Here is a 22,255-nt window from a genome sequence, read left to right as displayed (position 1 = left end):
GACATCACATAGTCTACTTTTTAAAATACAGGCTTACTGTGAGCATTTGTTACAGAATATATGCACATATGCTTACATATGTCCATAGTTATATTTGCACTGTAAGGTGTAAAATATATTTATTTGTAGATTATCTCCTGTTTCATAAAATCTGGTCATTCTTTGGTACTATTTTGTCCTTTCTATTTTTGTTAAAATAAAGGTGTGTTGTGATTTTATTCAGTTTTGTTTTACTTAATAAAGTACATTCTTCATATGAAGGAAGACAACATTTTGACAAACTGGAACTAAAACAAAATATTCTTGTTCTAATAATAAGTTTATTAATTTTAATGCAGAATGAATGAATCTATTATAATTAGGCACAAACTAATAAAAATTTGAAGTATCTGCCAAAACTCATAAAACAATTTCAAATAATCATAATTCCATAGATAATGGTTGATAAAAATTTGACATGTAAAGACTTGCATAAATTATTTTATTTTATTTATTTATTTATTTATTGAGCTGAGGACTGAACCCAGGGCCTTGTGCTTGCTAGGCAAGCAAGCAAACAACTGAGCTAAATCCCTAACCCTGCATAAATTATTTTAAAGTACTATTTTCTCAATTAAAAAAGCAAGCAGAGGAAAACATAAAAAGTTCAAAAACAGAACAGAAACAGCTCATAGGTGAAAATACAAATGTTCCAAATCACTATAATCAAATACAAGTTAATATTCAGTGTGATAGATTTTCTTTTTATCAGACTAACACATAGTTTGCAAGACTGCATAAGTTCTCTTCTGGACAGAGTTCTTTAAAACTGACAAATATACACTAGTGTTATTGGTATGTGAGTATACATAAAATAACAATTTCAGGACAGAACTAGCAAATACATTTAGAAACCATAAAGTGTAGACTCATAAACATAGAATGTGATCCCATTTATTCAGTAAAATTATTACTGATACATCATGAATGACAATATTTTACTTTATGTATTCAATATTATTTCATGCTGTATAAATCCCATATTTTCTTTATCCATTAATTTGCTGATGGATACTTAGGTTAAATTCAATATCTCAGTTCTTGTGAATAGTGGTCCTATTTAACATGGGGCTGGTGATTATTTCTTCACTGTACTGATTTCATGTTCATTAGGCATATTCTAGGTGTTGAACTAAATCATAGGTAGCTTTAGTTTTAATTCTATAGGAACATCTACATTGTTTCCCCTCATGCCATAACTAATTTTCATCCTTTCTAAGAAATTGTAAGGTTCCATTTTCAACACCACCTAACTTTCTTTCTTTATGAAAATATTTGTTTTAACTGAAGTACATTGGTATGTCATTAATGGTTCGATTTTGCATTATGGTGAGTAATGGAAATTCTCTCACAAACCTGTGGCTATTCATATGATTTCTGATATATATATATATATATATTATTAGCCAATTTTTCATTGAGTTGTTTTTGTTACTGAGGTGTGTAGGCTACTATCCCATTAAAATGGATAGTTTGCCAATATATTGCCCTGTTCTTTTTCTCTTCTCTCTTTTATCACCATTTCTGTGCACCAGAGTTCCACAAATCAAGCAAAGTAAACTTCACCAATGGACATGAGAGATTCTAAAGAAGTCCCATCCTTAGTTCAAAAAATCTTGGTAATTCACAGATGCAGGAGAGAAAGTAAATTCTGTCTGGGGATATGACATCTCAAGACTACCCACGCTCCAGTGGAAGGTCCTATACTAATAACATAGAGGAAGCAGTTGGTAGATTGGATGTGTTTTAAAAGCCAAAACCAAAAAAAAAAAAAAAAATTAATTAATTAAATTAAATGGAAAGCCCATGAAGTTGAGTGGAAAATGTGGTGGTGATGAAATAGTTGTAATATTCAGATAGTGATGGATTTGATCAAAAGATATTATATGCACATATGAAATTTTCAAACAATAAAAAGGACATTATACAAAAAGAAATTCATAAGCTTTTTTCTTGTTTATTTGATTTTGTTTGTTTGGTTGGTTGGCTCATTTATTTGTTTGGTTGTTTATTTATTTATTTGGGTTTTTGAGACAAGGTTTCTCTCTGTAGTCTTGGTTGTCCTGGAACTTACTCTGTAGACCAGGCTGGCCTCAAACTCACAGAGATCAACTTGACTTTGCCTCCTGAGTACTGGGATTAAGGGAATGCACCATCAGCATCCAGCTGTTTGTCTTGGTTTTTGAAACAGGATATCTTTATGTTGTCCTTGAACTCACTATGTCTACCAGGTTGAGACTAGAACTCATAGATATCTCCTACTTCTATCTCCCAGCTGCTGAACTAAAGGTCTGTGCCACCATTTCTTAGCAACATATTTACTTCACAATATAACTGACACAGAGTTAATGACTAGTGGCAGTTTACAATGAGAACATTTTAAGATCATAAAACAAATAAAATAATGTACTTTGAGAAAGTTTCAGTAACTTTTGGGACTGGCTCCTGTTCTTCATTGAACATCATTACAAAAATTCAATTTTATAAATAAATGTAACTTACATCAGATGGCAGTGTAGCTAGAGTTTTTCTGGTCCTGCCTAGCCCATGGTCAGGACAAATCTCTCTCACCTGCCAGTCTTGTAGCTGCTCAGACCTAACCAAGTAAACACACAGAGACATATTTCTTATAAACTGTATGGCCATGGCAGGCTTCTTGCTAACTGTTCTTATATCTTAAATCAACCCATTTTTATTAATCTGTAAGTTGCCATGTGGCTCGTGGCTTACTGGTATCTTGACATCTGCTTCTCATTGTGGTGGCTGGCAGCATCTCCTGACTCAGCCTTCCTGTTCCCAGAATTCTCTTCTCTGATTGTCCTGCCTATACTTCCTGCCTGCCTACTGGCCAGTCAGCATTTTATTTATACAGAGCAATACCCACAGCATGGCAGCATATGCAAGTTATATTTAAGTCATAATATGAAAATGAATGCTGTCTTTATACATCATTCTAATAACCTCTTCATAGCAAATATATTATTTTCTTGCAAACTCTACCACATTTTTTCTTACAGAACCGTAGTTTGAGTAATGGAATTAAACACGATTGTTACATTGAATCACAAAACTTTTATAAAACACAACATACTCCTGCTATAAATAAAGGGGCAGGTTTATGCTCAATAAGTCACAGGTGAAAGCTGAATTTGATCTCAGGATTGGTCGCTTTGAAGGAACTGAAGAATAGTCACTGTTTGGATGAGTTCAGTACCACAGTATTTTGATCATAGCCAAATCAAATGCAGTTCACAGATTCATTCTTCCTTCATAACCTTAAAATTTATATTCAAAACTAAGTGTTATCAATCGATAGCATAGACTAATGACTTATGTTATTGTATGAAGGAATTTGTTTCTGTTTAAAGCTAAGATGTTACTTTTACTTTTACTTCTTAAACATTTTTAAATTAGCCAACATATTTGTTTATCTCATCTCAATACAAAATAGAAAATGTTCTCTTTGAAATGATTTGAGAAAAATTGAACAATCTCACTTGAAAGCTATTTATCTCCCCTCATAAATAAATGCTGTTTAATCTACTCTGAAAATTATTAGATTTATACTAGTTCATAGCACAACAGCTAACAGTCTTCATGTCAAAATTGAAAATTTTTGAGTATAAAAGACATCTTCTCCTTAAAATACTTATGTTGTAGTTTAGATATATATTTAGTAGACAGAGAGTCATCAAATTATTTACATTATAGTGCCTGTTGAAAATAAAATTAAAGCCGGGCAGTAATGGTGCATGCCTTTAATCTCAGCACTCAGGAGGCAGACCCAGGCGGATGTCTGTGAGTTCGAAACCAGCTTAGTCTACAGAGTGCGATCCAGGACAGGCACCAAAGCTGCACTGAGAAATCTTGTTTCAAAAAGAAAGAAAGAAAAGATATGGAATGAAAAATATTTGTATTTAATATTTGTATGTGTGTGTCTACATGGTATATATTATATGTGTATGCCCATAAAGGATAGAAGAAGCTGTCAGATACATTAACACTGGAGTTAGATGCATTCCTGATCCTCCTAAGGTGGATTCTTGGAATCAAACTCAGGTTTTCAGCTCAAAGATAAGATACTCTTAACCTCTGAGCCCAAGATTCTACATTTTAGACCCTAGAGCAGTGGTTCTCTGTAGCAGGAATCTTAAAGGTACTTGTTAATAAAATCAAACCTGAGGACAGTTATTGGGGTGAATGCTGGAAGATCAGAGAAGCAGAAGAAGCCACAGCTACCTCACCTTGACAGTTCTTCAGATGATCCTGTTTCCTCAGACTGGAAGCTTCTGTGTCTTCATCCAAATGGAACTCAACTGAACTATGCTGCACAAAGCCTAAAAGCTTAACCAGCCAATGCTGCTAGTTTCTGGCCCTCATGCCTTATATATCTTTCTGCTTTCTACCATCACTCCCTGGGATTAAAGACTCACTTTCTGGGATTAAAGACATGAGTCACCATGCTTGGCTGTATCCTTGAACAGATGGTTTTCTGCTTCTGGAATGCTAGGATTAAATGTTTGTGCTACTACTGCCTATCCTCTTTGTTTAATATTGTGGCTGTTCTGTCTCTGAACCCAGATAAGTTTGTTAGGGTGCACAATATTTTGGGGAACACAATACCACCACAGTTCTCAACCTTCCTAATGCTACAAACTTTTAATATTGTTCCTCATGTAGTGGTGACCCCAAGCATAAAAACTTTCATGGTACTTCATAACTGTAATTTTGCTATTGTTATGAATCATAATGAAAATATCTGTGTTTTCTAGTGGTCTTAGACAACCTCTGGCAAAGAGTTGCAACCCACAGGTTGAAAACTGCTGCTCTAGAGATTAAAAATATAGAATATTAAAATAACACAAATATTAAATATTGTTATTAGAGTATCAAAATTTGATTTATATATAATTTGCATTATGCACATGCATGCCTGTGTACCATAATATACAAATTAAGGTTAGAGGAAAATTTGCAATTTGTTGGAATTCATTGTTTTCTTCCATCATGGATGTTCTGGGGACCAAACTCAGGACATTAGGCTTGCCAATAAGCAACTTTACCCAATGAGCCACCACTCTGGCCCCATGCAGCAAACCTTTAGCGCTGTTTTGAATTGTTAACTTATTACACTGCTTGATAGTGATACACTAAGAATCCAGAAATTGACAGAAGGCATACTATGAGAGCAATATCAATATAACTACTAAAATAAACATCTACATGTCAACATGTACATACTTGTATGCGTTGATATAATATCAGTTTCTTTCTATTGTTTAGTGGTAATTTTTACTATGCTTAACAACCTAAATATTTAAATGTATGCTTATGTAACAAATATTGAATAAATTTCTGCCATAAAAGTATGATTTTAGGCATTTGGAATTTGTTATTTGAATGACCTAATTTTAATAACGTATTAACCTATCTATTTAAAGAATATATTGATATATGTATAGTACATAACGTTCAAAGACACAGTTTTGCCTATCATGGAACTATACTTTAGTATGTATTTTTTTGTGTGAATAACTTAGCTAAGTGATACACAGCAGTTACTAGAGCAGGTGGGTCACTGCTTTAGGGTGTTTTGTGTTCCTAGGCATATCCCAAAAGCAGATTTACCTTATATCTGTACACCGCTCCTGTCAGCCAATAGCAGAACTGGCTGAAGAATGTCTAGTGTGAAGGAAGAAAGCTTGAATGGCAGAGAAGAGAAGGGATTATTCAAATTCAAGGTGAGGGACGTGCCTGGCAATTAAGTAAATCTATGAGGTAGCTAGTACATGGAGTCTCTTCTTTCTCTCATGCTACAACAGGCACTGGGGAAGTTGTACCCAGGCTTGTCTAGTGGAGACTATGACAAGATTAAACCTCAAGTTCAATGGTTTAGGAATAGCTTTTAACAAGTAGCATTGTTTCAATTTAGTGTGGAAACGCTGAAATGAAAGATGATTGCTTACATCCTGGGCTGCTTTATAAGACAGAAGTACATTTTGCATTTTAAAAATTGGGACAGGGGCCCATTAAACCAGGCAGGTGTGAATACAGAAACTAATTTACTTAGACAAGGGAAAAATGTAAGTTATATTCCCGCAAGCAGAATGGCTTCATACACAGTTAAGAATTGCTTTCTTCAGCTAGAGTGTCATCGTAAATGAAACCTATGCCCATGCCTCAGATCAAAGAGGAAGTTGACCTGACTGATACCTTGGGCTCTGTTAATGAGTCTCTTACTGTTGGATGCCGTTGCTATTCATGCAGCTTCCATTCACTGAGCACTGAAACCAGCGCTCCAACAATTTTGAAACATTTTCTCTCTCATTTCTGTTAGGACATTTTTAAGTTGTAGAAATGTTTCTAAAGGTTACAGAATTAGTAAGTGGAAGCTATAAGATTGCAACTGAAATTTGATGTGACTCTAATATGCATACTGAAATATAAGCCACTATAATTAAAGGGAAAATCCTATTTTTTAAAAATAAATACAGATAGAGGATTTTCCATGAAAGAGGGTCAACTGGCCTTCCTAGGATATATTCTGTCACTGTTCTTACACACCAGGAGCAGTTCGTCCCCATGATGCTACCAGGGCTCACTGGAGAGGCAAGTTTAAACCCCACCTTTAAGGTCAGCATGATGACTCATGTACTCATGTTTGATTAATTATTTCTCCTCCTCCTCCTCCTCCTCCTGTTCCTCCTCCTCCTCCTCCTCCTCCTGTTCCTCCTCCTCCTCCTCCTCCTCCTGTTCCTCCTCCTCCTCCTCCTCCTCCTGTTCCTCCTCCTCCTGTTCCTCCTCCTCCTGTTCCTCCTCCTCCTCCTCCTCCTCCTCCTCCTCCTCCTCCTCCTCCTCCTCCTCCTCCTCTTCTTCTTCTTCTTCTTCTTCTTCTTCTTCCTCTTCTTCTTCTTCTTCCACACATTTTTCGATGTGGTGAAATAATTTTCCTAACACACTTTATGTTAGATGTTTCCATTCCATCAGTCTACACTTCTAATTTTCCTTCTCCCTGGAAGGGGGCTCTATCCCCCTTTCTGCACCCCTTTGTGCATTTATTGACAGTCTCTGCTCTCACCTTCCATTCTCCGTGTTCCTGAAGTCTTGCCAACATTAAACATTAAATCATACTGTAGGTGTTTGATATGTTTTAATACCTAACAATTCAGAAGGAAAGAATCATAGCCAAAGGCACTCCAACATGACTGATTTTGAAAACAGGGCTACTGATGGTTTATTCTAGCATCTTTCTAAGGACAGCATTGTGTATATTCTGTGAAAAAAGAAAAAAAAAAAAGCAGTAGATAGATGCTGTCATTAGGATAGGGTCAGAGTTCTAAGTCTCTGCTTTGCTAACAAGATTATTAGCAAATTCTGGGATAGGAGAGGACACGAAATTTCAAGATCAAGACCAGGGTTGGGGAGTGAACACCAGAAAGTGTGATACCACTTACTAAAGAATTATTTTATGATGGGCAGTGATGGCACACACCTTTAATCCCAGTACTCAGGAGGCAGAGCCAGGCAGACTTCTGTGAGTTTGAGGCCAGCCTGTTCTACAGAGCGAGATCTAGGACAGGCACCAAAACTACACAGAGGACCCTGTCTCAAAAAACCAAAAGAAAAAAAAAGAATTATTTTACATTGAACCATAATGTAGACTACCAGAGAAAACAGGCTGAATATAAGATACAGTTCTCACATGTCTGAAAAACAAAAAGAAGATATGATAATGAAAATCAACAATTATCAGACAAGTTAATACAATGTTTTAGCTTTTACACTTTTGATATGTATGATTTAATCCAAATAACCACAGAAGTTAGGTATCTAGCAAGTGACAAGTGATTTTTCAAATATTTTTAATTTTTGGATGATCTCATACAATGTGTTTGAACACACTCAGCTTCCCTTTTGCAACTTCTCCCTTTGCCACCCTTGTATCCCCTCACCCAACTTTGAGAGTCTGCCTTTGTTTCCCCTTCAGCTTGTCCCAGTATGTGTAGTCCAGCTCTTCTAGGCAGTGGGACCCGCCCTTGTGCATGGGCACATCATTAGAACAAACATACTCTCTCCCAGCAGCTGTCAAAAGCCAATAGGTGGGATTTCATGTCCACACCAACCTACATGTAGGGAATATATCTGGCTAGAGCTTGAATAGGTCACGTGCATGCTATTATAATCACTGATAATTCCTGTGTGCATCTGCTGTCTTGTATCAGGAAAGCACTGTTTCCTTGATGCTTTTCATCACCCCTGGTTCTTACAGTCATTCTTCCCTTACTCCATCCACAAAGATACTTGAACATTTTAAGAGCACTACAAATGTCCTGTTCATGGCTGAGCACTCCATGGCCTTTGTACTTTGAGCATTGACCAGTAGGTGTTCTGTATTAATTGCTATCTGCTGCAAAGCATGGATTTTCTGGTGGCAGTTGACAGATGCTCTGGTGTATGCATACAGTGACAGATGTTAGGAGTTATTGTAATACTATATATATTTAGCATCCTGATAGGATTGTGTTCTCTCTTATGGCCACACATTCTCGGACCCTTTTATAGTGCCAGGTATGGGTTCTTTCTCATAGACTGGGCCTTAGATACTATTGGAAAGCAGTTGGTTTCTTCCATAACATTAATGTCATGGTTGCACCAGCAGACACATGTTAATGATTTTTTTTCTGCCCCAAGGTTTCTGAAGATGCAGTGTCAAAATGTGCAACTCAGACAAAATATCTTTCCTCTGAATAGTATCCCCAAATGTATAGCATTCTGAAGTTTTTCAAGCCCAGCACACTCTATTTTTGCAAATCATTTTCAATGAAGGCCACTCAAACAAGCTGATTTCAAAACCACCCAGTTCTACTGTACTCCGAATGTCAGTCATCCCAAACTCCATGAATAGAGATAGTAGTGAAAATTATAGCATTATTCACCTGGTACAAATCAAGCTCAGTTTCCAGCAGAGGAAGCTCTAGGGTGGACATGCAAAGTCCCCTTCCAGCATTGGGTAAGTCTTGATGTGCAACCCCTTAAAAAGTTGAGTGATTCATTCATAGTGTTTTGACCGATCTAGTTTCAGAACAGCTGGATAACTGGTGCAACATTAGTGGAATTGAAAACACAGACAGATTTTCTTCACTTCTTGAATAAAGAACAAAGTAATATAAATTACACTGAATTTTCATCTGTGTATTTAGTTGCTTCATAGTGCACTGCAATCGATAGTGTGAGTACTAATTATTTTAAGGTAATTATATTTAATTATTATGATTGCTGTTCATATCTTCTATGCTAATAGAGGAATATCAATGGCCTTCTTGACATAATTATTATATTTCCTTCATGCTAGAACAAAGAATGGGGATTTACTTTAATTAAGCTGAAAGCAGCCCTTGCCATTTCATATATGTTATTCTTTTATCCTTTTTGTTAGATTTTTTGACAAGCATCTCTTACAAAGAATACTACTACTGTAAAATTTTTTGAAATAAAAAAAAAAAAACAGAAGCAATACAGAGTCAATGTAGGTGAATTATAGCTTCACATACTTTACACATTTACTTATAGATCACAGTACAAATTCATATCTTATTTTTTTCCCCTTCAGGGCATAACAGTACAAAGAAAAGTGTGGTTAGACATTGTGGCTTTTTGAAACTCCAATTTATAATGTGTAACAAATATATTCAGCTCAGTGAGTGCATAAATTACCTCACATATAAGATTTGAAAATTCAAGAAATGGAAGGAAAAAGGCAACTGACAGTAACTGAAAAGCAAATTCTAATTTATTGCCGCATATGACCCGGGTTTAATTTGTTTACATTTCACAGGGGAAACACCTATTTACCATGTTCCTTTTGATGTAGTGCATATAAAACTGAAATATTGTGTTTCTCCTTGGCTAATGGAGTCATTACCTCAATTTTAAACATCCTGCGCCTGAAATAGGGATTCATAATGAACTCATTGGCTAACCAAAATTACCACAAGTAAAAACAATTTCTAGATACTTGGGGACTTGAGATTTCTTTTTAAATAGCTTTTTAGGTGATATACTCAGAGAAATTTCAAAAAACACTCATTTAAAAGCAAGAAAAACACAAAAATCCATGTTGTAAGGAAAAAAAGATATACTTGAACACCTGGCTAGAGCAAGTACAAACAACAATAGTAATAATATACATTATTATATATTATAGTTTAATATATAATATAGCAATAATATATATATATTATAGTTTATTTGATAAGTATCAAGATTTAACCAAAACTTAGTTTTTCTATCTTATATTTCTCACACAATCACTGTGATTAAGTTATTGTTGCTCTAAAGAAGATTATGGTGTTTGATTTTCCATTCTGACATTTTTACAGACAATACAGTGATTTAACAGAGATTTTTCTTCAAAAATCTTTATAATATGTGGAAAGTTCTATAGTCTCAGTATGACTTTGTGGATTAGATATAATGGAAGCTACCAAATGAATTGGTACTACTGTTAAGATCTGTAAGCTGTGAATGAAATGATTTCTAACTATTAAAACAAAGTTTATGTTTTTCTTCCTTTTTAAATTGAGAATAGAGTTCTTTCATGCAATATATTCTGATTAGAGTTTCCCCTTCCTCAACTCCTTCAAGATCTTCCCAACTACTCCACCAACCTAAACCCTTTCCCTTTCATTCTATTATTACATTACAAGGTTATCTAAAGTAATAATAGTAATAATATTAATAATAGTGATAATAATAATATAATAAAATCAGATAAAAAACAAACCAGCCAGATTAGGATAAAATAAACAGAGATATAAAAGAACCAAAGAAAAAGCACAAGAAACACATACAGATGCTGAGACACACATTTGCACACACAAAAACGTAAAAAAAAAAAAAATCAGAAGCCATAATGTACATGCAAAAGGTCTGTAAGGTAATAATAGTAATAATAATAAAACCCAGAAAAAGCATTTTGAGACAGCAGACTTCTCATTCTACATGGTAGATCAGTGTTTTCAGAAAGGACCAAACCCGAGGCATTGTGTCCCTAACTAGACTATGCAGAAAAAGAAAATATCTGTATACACAAACATCATCATTTACTTTTCATTGTATAAAAGGTCCATAAAGAGTGTCAAAATTATAGTATGTATTTCAAGAGAAAAAAGAGTAGGGTTTCCATTTAATAGTTTTGTGACCTTGTAAAATATTCTTCATCTTTCTCATTTTTAGTTTTTCATTTTGTATGAATATATCTGTGTAAAAGGATTAACGTGTATTTTAAGTGAGAAGAACCATTGTCTACCCAATAAGAGCATATTAATGTTGTTTATTCTCCACTGAAAGTCTGAACTAAATAAGCTATTTTGTCTCTCCTAGCATAGCTCTCCTTATAGTTATAATACTTAAAAAAAAAGCAGTCCTTTTAAAAGATAAATGCTCTGTGTCTGTGGCCATAACATTTAGCTACTAAGGGAAAGGTGTCCCAAATACCTGTTCTTGTTATTGCTGTTGATGCTTTTTTTTTTTTTTTTTTTTTTTTTTTTTTTTTTTTTTTGTGAGAAGAGATCCAATTCATACTGCTGCCTTAAGAACTATTGGGAATGATAATTTGGTTCTCTGAAATATTCAAAATTAAACATTGTTTCCTACTTATATGTCAATATATTTTCATTAAAATGTTTCTACCATGAACGTCATCACACCACCTGTGACTAAATAGCTCGTTGTCTTGAAAAGTATAATGTAGTCTTTGCAAACCTTTGCAGCATTCTCTCAATGTTTGTGTTAAAACCAGATCTTATTCTGTGCCTCTCATTGTGCCAAGCAGTGGGCCTATCAAAGGGAATGCTGGAGCTGGCATGATGTCAGGAGAGATAATGAGATAATGGACAAAATATCAATAACCAAATGGAGACCAGAGTTTCACACCAGTCTGTATTTAGACATCATACCCTAAGATCCAAGTTTATGGCATTTCCAAACTGTACTAGAGGAGTGACTTTATTTTTTTTTTTGCCTGAGCAAAAATAAGTTGTTCGATTCCCTTATCAAATATACACTTTGAGCATATTATATTTTTCACAGATTCTGAAAGTCATAACAATATTCACAAATCTGACAGTGACAATTTGCTCAGCATGAATATTATCACCATCATCTTCACCTGAGTTGTTTAAATTTGTCCTTAGCATATGTAAAAACCTAATTACTGATGTGATAGGAGCTCTCCTGTATATAGTATAAGGGCCTAATGAAAGAAGCCTTGTTAAAATATTGAACAATTCTCTTCAGGCCAATAGACTACCAATAGTCTGCATAGAACTTCTGAAGAAAGTGTAAGAACCATCATGGCTACTAGATAAAACAGCTGGAGGACATGCTAGGATCATTGTTGCTCTTGGATAGAACATCTGGATGATGTGCAAGGACCATCATGGGTCCTGGGGCCATATTCCTCTTCTACATCCTATCTTATTACTTGCATTAGAATTATACAATATAGCCACTATCCAAATCCCCAAATACATTATCATTGATGCAACATAAAGCTTTTATCCTTCACAAAATGATTCAATGACCTACGTCCCTGCCTAATCATGAATCCTGCCTCATACAGGGTCTTAAAGTCCACTTTGTCTGCATAGCAGTTAGAAAACATGGAGAAGGTCCAGTAGCTTAAGTATCTTGACCTGGAACTAACACAGGCCTCTTTATTTATGAGCAAGTAGTAGTCAGCAGAGCTGTCTACACAAAGCTAGAAAATGAAATCGCTGGGACATAGCTGTTTCCTGCTTCAACTCTACATTTAGAAAGATAGAATAAAATTCCTCATGAATGTCTAGTCATTTTTACTGAACTAACTTCATGGCTTTAAAACATGAATGTCTGTAATTCTTATTCCAGATTTTAAAAAGGGAGTAATACCACCAAGCAATTGGTTTTGAAGATTAATGGAAATGCATATTCTGTAATCACTATCATGTGTTCTGTTGGTATACATGAAACGATCATTTTCTCTCCTTTTGTTTAGTGTAATATGGCATTTCTACCCCATTCAATTCATGCTGAATAATGCTCTTTTTATGGAATCATAACTATTTGATAATTCCTTTACTTTATGAGTATTTCCTCCCATAGGAGGAGTAATACCAAATATTTTCTTTACCTGTGATGGGAATTGGTGAAGGAAAAACAGCTACTTTCAAAGTCTGGAAACAGTTCTCTTCATCTAATAACTGCAGCTTCAGCATGGCAAACATAGACAATAAGATTCATACGGTTTTAAATTTCTAAAATATCTTATTGGTTATTGATACTAAAGAGATGGCTTGGCAGTTTAAGAGCATCTGCTGTTCTTCCAGAGGATCCAGATTCCATTCCTAGTACCTGAATGGCACAGCTCACAATCGTCCAGTTCCAAGGGCTCCAACTCCTCCTCTGAAGCCCGGGTTCTTGCATGCACATGGTGTACATACATACATTCAGGCACACATACATGCACATAAAATAAGTAAATATATATATATACACACACACACACACACACACACACACACACACACACAGAGTGTGTGTGTGTGTGTGTGTGTGTGTGTGTGTGTGTGTGTGCATGCACACAACAACGGTGTTAGTCTACCATAACTTGCATGTGGAGGTCAGAAGACAACTTTCAGGAACTGGGCTCACCTTCCACCTTGTCCTACTGTTTCTGTGCTCTACATAGGCCAGGACAATTGGCCTGTAAGTTTCCTGTCCCCACATACTTCTGTCTGAACCTCCCATCTAGCTGTAGGAATGCTGGGATTACAAATGTGTGCCTTTATGCCCAGGCTTTCTGGGACCTAAATCAAGATGATCAAGTTTCTTCCATATGTGATTTTGCTCATGGAGCTAGCTCACCAGTGCCGGGCTCAGACCTTCTAACTGTGCCTAAGTCAAGGTCAGTTCAACCTTCATACCACCTATATTCATGACATCAGAAAACCTAGGACAATACAAGATAAGACCCATACAAATATCAAATAGAATTGATCTTTCAACAATGTTTTTTCTTATTCTGAAATGTATGCTTACTTAACATGTGTGCTGTACTGAATAAGGTACAATTATAAACTACATAGCACCTTTGTGTTCATATGAACATTCTGAAATGTTAGAATAGTTCTACAGCTAGTCTCTGTAGAAGCCAAGCAGAAATATTTCCAAAACATTAAATAATATCTTAAATAGAGTTGAATATTCTGATTGTGATAAAAGATGAAAACAGAGGCCTTTAATTACTTCCATTATTATTATTGCTTTTTTCATAACAGCCATTTTATCCATTTTATGACCACAGTAGCATCACCTATTACCTTTTCTTTTTATTATTTATTTTACTTTTTGAGGTTATAATATAATCACATCATTTCTTCCCCCCTTTCTAAACATTTTATTGTCACATTAGCTTAACTTCAAATCAAAGTTTAGAAATACTAGTGCCAAAACAGCCAGTTATCTTGAGTTATAAACATTTTTTACTTATTAAAAGCTGGTTTTTATTTTGAGATTTCAATGATTGACATATAAACAAGAAATAGGAAAATGTCAAGGGTGTCTTCTGATTAGCATTGTAATTTTAAAGATCTTGCTGCTTTGCTACTTAATTTGCTATTTTAGCTTTCATGTTTAAAAAGACCAGCATTTTCATGGGGAACATTTGTAAAGAAACAATATTTTGAAGACAAGAGAAAGAGTACTTCGGTAAGTACTTCCTATAAGGAGACCTAATTTAGAAATCTGACTCTTCTACCAAGTGGGAGATAAAGAGAAATCTATCATCTACAAGTCTTAGTTTTATTAGCTTTAAAATGGTAAACACCATTTGATATTAGTGTATAATTTTAGAAATTGAGTAATAGAAAAGAATTGCTGTTGAAACCAATAAATAACTGTAAAAACTGAACATCTTCTTTTTATATTTATTTATTGTGGTGGGGGGGCAGGAACTGCAAGCATGCCACAGAGAGTATGTGGGAGATCAGAGGACAACGTGCAGAGTTGGTTCTCCTATTCTACCACGTGGGCTCAAGATCATGTCCTCAGGCTTCCAGCCAACACCTTTGCTTTCCAATCCAAGTCTTGAGTTCTATAATCTTCATAAAGCAAGACATTTTCTTAAGAAAGGTAGAATTTGGTTGAGCTTGGTTGCCCACAGCAAAAATCTTAACATAGAAGAGGCTAAAACAGGAGGATAATGGTTCAAGGTTAACCTGCATTTCACAGTGTAAATAGTGAGGCCATAGATGAGGGAAAAAAAATTTTCAATAGAAACAAAGGCCACCCCAGGGAGCACCATGCTTTCTCTTTTCTACAGAAATACCTCAATTTTAGTCAAGTATTTAGCTACTTGTAGTAATACTAAGTCCTAGCATTATCATCAACTATATATGCCCATGTGAATAAGGTATAGCCAAAAGAATGTGAGTGACTTTACCATCTCTGTGCATCATCATCTGGGGAACCTAATTGGGAAATGGTCAGGTCCCAACCCATGGTTTCTATACTCAGTAGGTCTAGGGAGGGACTTTGTGCTCCTATTAAGGTACTAAATGGTGTTTCTACGTTTGAATCCAGGGACTACATTTTGAGAATACATGATTTCTAGTGCTTTTTCCCCTACTCATAATGCTCCTAGCATGGATGTTAATTTGTAATGTAACTGGAGCTATGAACAACTTGAGGGTTCCATCCTAGGAATAGGTTGATAAGACACAGAACTTAGGATGCTAACACCGAATTCAGAAAACATTGATAAAAACATTTTTAAATTGAAGGAGTGAGCCTCTAATCTTAGATTTACAGTTAGTCTATATTTGTATACAAATATATAATGAAAATGTATTTGTAAAGTATGTGTACACATTTATACTAAGAATGGATGTATATAGCCATATGATCTAAATACTATACTTACAGCTAATATGATATGTGTATACATCAGTTAATAGTTAATATGATATATATATATATATATATATATATATATATATATATATGGAGAGAGAGAGCGTGCTAGAGAGAGAGAGCTGACATTTTCATTGCACAACTATATTTAGAGCAGTTTAGAAGTCTATTATGGTCTCTATATTTTTAATCCATGGGCATTTCATTTCAGTACATAAATATGTTCAGGGGCAATGATTAATAATGAGATTTACTGTCTTCATGGGTATTGAGAGTTCTTGGCCTTCAACCTCATACCTTATTATTTTTCTAAATAGCTGAATATATCTCAGAAGGAGGATATGACCTGTCATGAGTTCTGCTGACCTCAGCATTTATATTCTTGGTGAGACTTGCAAGAGTAAAGTCAGTATATCCAAGTGATGGAGTTTTGTTTGCTTGTTTGTTTCTGTTTTCATTGTTGATTTTGGATAAGGTAAATGGTGAACTCTGGCCTCTTATATGATTCTTATATTTGCCTTAAGATTTTAACAAGGAATAGCTTAGATAATCACAGTCCCAATAAAAAAGTTGGCATGTAATGCTACACAGAAAGAACAAGTTCTGACTTATTTATTCACATTAAGACTGGAACTAGATTAAAATCTTGTGTTAGGTTAGATCTTAGCTCTCCCCTAGGCACAAGTGTTAAAGGTTCAGTCACCAACTGGTGCTACTGGGAGGTGGTGAAAACCACATGTAGAGTCTAGAAGAAAGCTTTCTGTTACTAGGGGCATGCCCCTATTTGAAACTCTAGACCTTTTCTTTCCCAACATTGATGAAGCCCCCTTGTCCTCATATCCTTTCCTAAATCACTGTACTGCCTCAGAAGCAAATCGCTAAATCAGTTGGTCTTGGCTTAGAGATTGAGCAATTTATAAAAATATATCTTTCTTTTGTAAAAACAGATCATACCATATTATTCTTATAGTAATAGAAAGATAACCAGCATAAACACAAAAGTAAAAATATTTATCATTTAAGCACAAAATTTAAAATAACTCAAGATCAGAGCTTACATTTCCTGATTTTTATTACTATGATTCTGACAGAATATATGTACTCATAATCATTTAAATGCAAATTCCATTTACAATAAAAATACATAGTTGACATTTCATTGCTATTTCTCACTAAATCTAACATATTTTGGTATTATGAAAAGAACATAAAGTATAGTTAGCTTAAGAAGCCAAAAGAATGTTTAAAAGAGAGTAGATATTTAAAGCCATAAATATATTATTTTAAGATAATTAGGTGATTTAAAATATATATATTGTGAAATATTTAAAAATAAAGGTATTAATTATATTTTTATTGGGTGGAAACATGCATACATTTTAAAAAATGGTTTTGAATTAAGAGCATTGAGTTCAAAGATAAAATATCTTAGATGTTAAAATGTTAGTTTTACCAAATGAGTATCAAACGATATTGAGTCCTAGATCTGTAATGAAGTCATTATGTGACATCTATAATACATAGTTGCATATACTAGTTATTTGACACAAATGTATGTACTCACAGTCAGCTTAAAGACACTGAGTTATAAAATACAATCTGCATTCCTTGTCTCTTGTATGTCAAGTCTATGTTCACAACATGAAAAATGAGTGTCTTTAGTAATTGATGTGCTAACAAAATTTAATATTAAGAAATACTTTCTAGTATTTAAATCATACATCAGATAAATCAGAAGACTGTATACAACTAATGTATCTAAAAATAAAATGCAAAGTAGGCTGGAGTTATTAAATCACATCTATTGCTGAGATTCATGGTGTGGATACGAGGATCATCACTGGCAATGATGGGCTTCTGCTCCTTTCGAATTGAATATTTGTAAAAATTGAATAGAATACATATGAAATAACGGGCTTTTAAATTAGAATATGTATATCTCAAAAGTAGGACACAAGTAATTGTGTAGTATTTACAGCAATCAAGTAGTCCTCTAAGTGCTTTCCTTGAGCTATGCTAGTTTTTATACCAGCTTTTCGAAGTTGCATCATTAGGCTATCATTCTGTGTCCAGCTGCACTTTAATACAAGTCAAAGTCCTACACCTGTAGTACATGTGCTAGACCCAAGGACCGAACCAAATTTGTTTCTGGATTCATGACCTCATAGGCCTATATTCTAGACTTCAAATGGCACAAAAAAAAAACCAAAAAAAAACACACTTTATTTTCTGCCTCTCATTATTTCAAATTGTTTGGGTATTATCACATTTTTTTGGCTCTTGAAAGTAATAAATGTAAATTGCTGATTTAACGTTTAATGCATAAAACTACTTTATTCTGTTTTTTAATATAACCATATATATTCAAATTTGCAAGCAGCATGATTTGTTGGAGAAACAATAACCACTCCAGACAAAATATGGAAAGTTACATTAAAACTGGGATGTCAAAGTAAATTTAGAATGTGACTTAGCTGATATCATATTTCCAAGATTTGTAACATATTATGGACTGTTATGTGAAATATTTTTGCTTAAGTTATAATTAACAAACACTAGCTGCATCTCTAAGACTATTTCTAAAACCATTATAACAAGCCAAGAAGATGGAAAAATAATACTTTTTTAAAAATATCTATGAAATGGGGTGGGGGAGGAAATACCATGTTGTTGCTCTCTCTTGTATCAATAAATGTGTTGGCTTTGTTTAGCAGTTGCTGAGGAATCAGCAACTTTTGTTTCTATTAGTATATAGTTCTATTGTCCTCTCATTAACAGAATTATAAAATAAACATTAAGACAACACTTTCAGCAGCAACTGATTAGGTTATTTTCATTTAAACTCTTAACAGTATGAACAGAAATATTCAAAAGACTGTGAGGTGTGTGTGTGTGTGTGTGTGTGTGTGTGTGTGGTCATCCAATGGTCAAATGTAAGTCACATGGCACTCTTATGGAAGGTATGCTGCAAAGTTGAGAACAGATAAATAACAAGAGAAACAAAAAGAGAAGGGATTCAATGGACACCTAGTATTGTTTATGGAACAACATACTATTAGTAAGAAGTAACACACATACACACACACACACCCCACATCCTTCTGAACATTTCTGTTCATACTGTTACATGTTTAAATGAATACAACCTCATCAATTGTTACTGAAAGTGCTGTCTTCGTGTTCATTTTATAATTCTGTTAACGAGAGGACAATACAACTATGTACTAATTGAAATGTTGATGGCAAAAGCCACTGATTCGCTCAGCAATTAAACAAAGCAAACACATAAAGTATCTGGTCAGTGACCTGAACCCTAGACTATTGATTATTAGCTTGTTGATATGTTAATGCAAAGTAATTATTCCAGTGTAGTGAAGCTGAAAATCAACAAGTATATTCATTAACTTGAGTTTAGACTTCTGCACTGCTAATTGCAATAGGGGAATCCATTACCCATCATGCTTTTTCAACCTGCAGATGACTTTCTAAATCGTCTTATTAAATAAAAAACACAGAGCCAAAATAGGAGTGAAAGCCTTAGAGAAAGATCAGAGTAGCAGAACAAGCCACAGCCAACCTCACCTTGCCAACTCCTTAGCTGATCTTGTTTCTTCAAACTGAAAGCTTCTGAGTCCTCATCTGAATGGATCTCAGCTGGACTACTACTAAAAGCCTAAAAGCTTTTTTAAAAAGTCTCTAGTTCTTCATCCTCATGCCTTATATACTTTTATGCTTCCTACCATCACTTCTTGGGATTAAAGACATGCATCTTTCCCAAGCAAGACATGAGATCTCAAATCCTGGGATTAAAGATGTGTGCCACCATGCCTGGCTGTTTCCAGTGTAGCCTTGAACTCACAGAGATCTGGATGGATTTCTGCCTCCAGAATGCTAGGATTAAAGGTGTGTGCTACCACTGCCTAAACTCTATGTTTAATATAGTGGCTGTTCTGCTATCTGACCCCCTAAATAAGTTTATTGGGGTGTACAATATATCAATCATATTTCCCCTTTTTTGTTTAAAATTTAAAAAGTTATAACTAATATAAGAAAAAGTATATACCATATATATAGTCAGGAATTACATTAACAATGTCTAGTCCATAACATTTGACAGATTCAGACAAAAACTCCATTACATATATTAACAATGGCCAGTAGATTACCATATGACAAATTCAGACAAAAAAATTTCATTACTTATTCTATTTAAAACAAGTAATTCCTCTTTAAAAGTAGATTCAATAATCTATCTTTTTATCTTATCATATCAACATTCTCTCTTTTTTCTTTTCTGAGTAGATTAAAAAATCTACCTTTTATCTTTTCATTTCTATATCTTCCTTTTTTTCTTTTCAGAGTAGATTCAATAATTACCATTTTCTGTATCCTATTTTTTTCTTTTTCTAAACAAGTACTCTGTATCTATTCTCCTTTGTTTAGCTTTTTTTTTCTGACTATTAACAGTTAACAGCTTGTAACCAACCACTGTATGACAATTATCCATAAGCCATTGAAGACCAAAAACCACCCACTCCACGTCTTGGGAATGTGAGTGTCGTTTTCTTAAAATTACTTCCTGCTTTCTGTGTGGTAAAGACATCTTTAGGGAATCCTGAAAAGAAAAATTTTGGGCTAATTGTCAAGTCCTGGAGAGTTAGCTGTGTCATTTGTCCAGTCTCTGCATAATGGGAAAGTGACCACTGTTGAGGTCACAAAACACAGGTTGAGAACCACTGGTTATATGTTTCACTATAAATATCTCTTACTAATACTATGTTGAGAATAATATGGGTGAGTATTACAAAATATTTGATGATAGAAAAAAAATGAAGAATAAATGAATTTCCATAAAGTTTAGGGAAACTATATCCATCCTTTTATATATGATGAGTTAAAAGTTATGAAAGGAGGTCCTAAGATTAAAAACCTCACTTGTGTTTAGTGTTCAACAAGGGTGATTGACTGATTAGAATTTCTGATGTTGCAGAGCACTGGAAAGTTGCAGTGTCAGAATCAAATTGTCTTCAGCCTGTCCCCAAAACAGCCATCTGTTGCCCACCTTGTGTTTCATTTAATGTATATCCTGTGACTATTAGAAACTAGTTTCCACCTACCTATATACTAAGATGTCATCAAATGGTATCCAAGACCTATGACAGATATCTCCATTTGCTGTAACCAACCTACCTGATGTTTGATCAGTGTGTTGGAACAATGTCTTAATTTATAACTTCTATTACTATACAAATTTCATGAAGCTATTACTTCATTGGAATATTGTTTTAGAAGTAACTGAATGCATGTTCCTTGGACACAGTCACTCATACTTGGCTCCAAAATAAATGATCTCATTCCCTTTTAGATGAGAGTTGTGTTTTTACATCAAGGAAATCACTTTAGGATGACATAGTTTATGGGACTATTGTAATGACCAAAGTTAGTGCTCTGTGAATATAGTAAAAATATTAGAAAAATGCACACACCAAAGCTATTTTTTCATTAAAATTTAATTTCTTAACTCAAGTCATAATTGAATGAAAAGTACAAATAGCCATCTAGAAATCAAAGCATACAGTAAAAGCAGATGAGATATCCAGCGTATAGCAAAGACTAAACATTTGTGATGGGCACAGTAGTTGTAAAGGGTAATTTTTAAATGGTATTTTATAGATTACTGTTTGATTATCACCTGGATACATGAACAAAGAAATGACATTTGAAGCAATTATTTTGGGACTGCTTCCCAGGCAGTAAGGGACCAACTTTATTACTTATATTATTTTCTCAAATACTTAAACACTGACTTTATAGTTAGAGAACAAGAAAGAGATGGTGTTTAAGGCTGAGATTTACCCTAGGACCCAAACTTTTCCCAAGGCAGAGCCTTACACTTTGTGCCCTGTAAGAGAAAAGACCCAGGAAATGGAAAACAGGAGGATAACTCATTTAACGAAAGGCTTTGCTGCCGATATCCTACCTTGACTTCAAAGAACATTGGTTATTACTCCGTACTTTTTCAAAGTGATGTGTCTTCTTTAGGTTTCTAAAACCTTTGAGAATTCCATACATGAGTATTATATTTATATCATTTCAACTTACGCTCTGCCCTCACAAATTCCCATCCTACATTGCACCCACTCCTTCTCAAATCCATAATAACCCCTTCCTTTTTTTTTTTTTTTAAGATTTTATTTATTTACATACTTTATGCATATGAGTGTTCTATTTGCATGTATGTTTGCATGACAGTAGAGGGCATCAG

The 22,255-nt window shown here is 34.4% G+C and overlaps 1 protein-coding gene across 1 annotated transcript in view; it reads left to right on the top strand.

The window, feature by feature from the left end:
- Epha6 (EPH receptor A6) overlaps positions 1-22,255 on the top strand; it is a 956,551-nt gene that overhangs the window by 261,220 nt on the left and 673,076 nt on the right. The gene's annotated exons all lie outside the window — the stretch shown is intronic.

The sequence above is a fragment of the Onychomys torridus genome, chromosome 12 (genome assembly GCF_903995425.1).
Source record: "Onychomys torridus chromosome 12, mOncTor1.1, whole genome shotgun sequence".
In the NCBI taxonomy this organism is placed as follows: Eukaryota; Metazoa; Chordata; class Mammalia; order Rodentia; family Cricetidae; genus Onychomys; species Onychomys torridus.
The sequence above is the reverse complement of the archived record's forward strand: the minus strand, read 5'-3'. Positions and strand labels throughout refer to the sequence as shown.